Below are 2,196 nucleotides of genomic sequence, written 5' to 3' on the forward strand. Positions count from 1 at the left end.
GAAAGAGAATGCTGAACGAAATAGACCTTTGGTTTAATCCAGCAGTGCTCTTTTTTGGTCTCCTGCAGAGACATGACCTTAGAGAAGCAATGGGCTCTCCAGAATGAATGTCTTGGACTACAAGTCCCAGCCATAATGATCAGGGATGATGAGAGCTGTTGTACAGCAACAAGCAGAGTGCCATGTGCCTCAGACAGAGATGCTTGTAAAAACACTCCCCACATTCCTAGTTCGACACATGGATGCTAGAAGTGCAGGAAGCAGTGCCAGAGGTCTGAGGTCTGGATCAGCAACATCCCATATGTTGACTGTATTACATGTGCACATTTGTGCAGACAGGTGTGAGTGTGGGCCATAGATGTATGCATACAGACTTGAATGCACCTGAAACTGAGAGGGACCAGGGGTGCCAACTTGAACAAAATATTTAGGGGCCAGGTAAGCCCCACCCCACATAATTGATCACATGACAGGGCACACACACACCATTTGAATGGCAATGGCCATCTGGCCCCCTGAAATATTTTATTCGGGGCCCCAAAGATGCCTCAGCCCCTAGGAGTTGGCTCCTATGAGGGGGACAGATAATGTGTGGATGTACTTTAAGTTCCCACCTGTAGTCTCTTCCAGTTGTCCTCTCTTACGGCACACTGTTGCTGTTTGTTGTTGAATATTGGACTGCTGTGGGCAAAAATGTTTAAGACGTCTAATAAGTGTTGGAAATGCAAAGAAAAAGAAGGAATGTTTTATCATATGTGGTAGGATTGTAAGAAAGTTAAAAGTTTCTGGGAGATGATATATAATGAGTTGAAAAAGATGTTAAAGTATACATTTGTAAAGAAACCAGAAGCTTTTCTTTTAGGGATTACAGGAAACGAGATCAGAAGAAAAGACTGTAAACTCTTTCAATATGCTGTCACAGCTGCAAGGATTTTACTGGCCCAGAAATGGAAACAAGAGGAAGTACCGACGATAGAAGACTGGAGATCGAAACTGACGGACTATGCAGAATTGGATAAGCTAACTGGGAAAATTAGATACCTTAAAGACCAAAAGTTCATCAAAGACTGGGGAAAATTTGTAGAATATCTGAAAAATATATGTGATGTGCAAACAATGTTAGTGGGATTTAAAGAAGCATTGTGAAATTTGAGAGGTATTGTCAAAAACAATAGATGTGGGAGGGAAGACTAAAGACAATACTAAAGGAGAAGGAATGTGTAATTAAGAGGTATAGATGGATGATTGTCAGAGAAGCTGAAGGAAGTCCAAAAAGAGATGTAAAGGGATTGGGGGTTGCTTGTGCGTAAGCGCCAAACCGCTCCAAGCTGAGTAGTTGGCTAAAACTTTCCCTTCCCCTTACTTCGTGGCTGCCTTAATCACTGGCAGGATCCGTCAGTGGGCGTTTCCTGAACTTCTTCCAACATAAGAGCTCCTTGACAGAAAGTCTCCGCCTGGATTCCCTGCGCGACAGCTTTCTGCGCAGAGTGGGCGTCCCCAGGGGAGGTTCTGAGCTCTCTCCACTGGTCTCGCTGGAAGCGTCCCTGCGCCTTCCCTCCGACTCCTCCTCCTTCCCTTCTTCCTCAGTGGAAGCTCTCCCTCTTTCCCTGCTGGTTCCCTCCCCAGCGTCCGAGAGCCTTTCCACCACCCTGAGCTCCGATGGCAGTTCCCTGACAAGAGAGAATTTGTTTGTTAAAAATTGGACAAAATTGTATATCTGTGTTGTAAAACAATAAAAATTATTTTATATATATATATATATATATATATATATATATATATATATATATGAATGAATATTGGACTGCTGTGAGATAACCCTAGAAGTGGCAGCTTATCAGTGTACCAGGCCAAGTAAGGCAACACTGACGAGGAATCCCCCTGGGTCAGCCTTGAACATGCGGTGTGTGTGGCGGACAGTGTATGTGATAACCAACAAACTGAACTTTGCATTATAACTGGCCTGGTACTTTTTAAATCTAGGTTGCCTGCTTCATGTCTTTGCCAGTGTAATTAGGGCAGGATAAATGTGAATTAGAATGAAACCCGTCATCTTCTGCAAGCAAAATTTACAGGAGGGAGAGAAAAGGAAGTCAAAAGCAGAGGAGCTGATAATGCACTTCGTCGTAATTGCTTGATCCATCTTGAAATAATTAGAAACTCAGTAGATTAATGCTCTGCAAATGAACATTAAAA

At 43.1% G+C, this 2,196-nt stretch overlaps 1 long non-coding RNA gene across 1 annotated transcript; it reads left to right on the top strand.

Moving 5' to 3' along the window:
- The first annotated feature begins 692 nt into the window (after window positions 1-692).
- On the top strand, window positions 693-1,751 carry LOC309335425. The gene is made up of 2 exons (XR_014153494.1): window positions 693-1,280; window positions 1,683-1,751. It is a non-coding gene; the product is annotated as an uncharacterized lncRNA (long non-coding RNA).
- The last annotated feature ends 445 nt before the right edge of the window (window positions 1,752-2,196 follow it).

The sequence above is a fragment of the Podarcis erhardii genome (genome assembly GCF_964252035.2).
Source record: "Podarcis erhardii genome assembly, chromosome: 2".
Classification (NCBI taxonomy): Eukaryota; Metazoa; Chordata; class Lepidosauria; order Squamata; family Lacertidae; genus Podarcis; species Podarcis erhardii.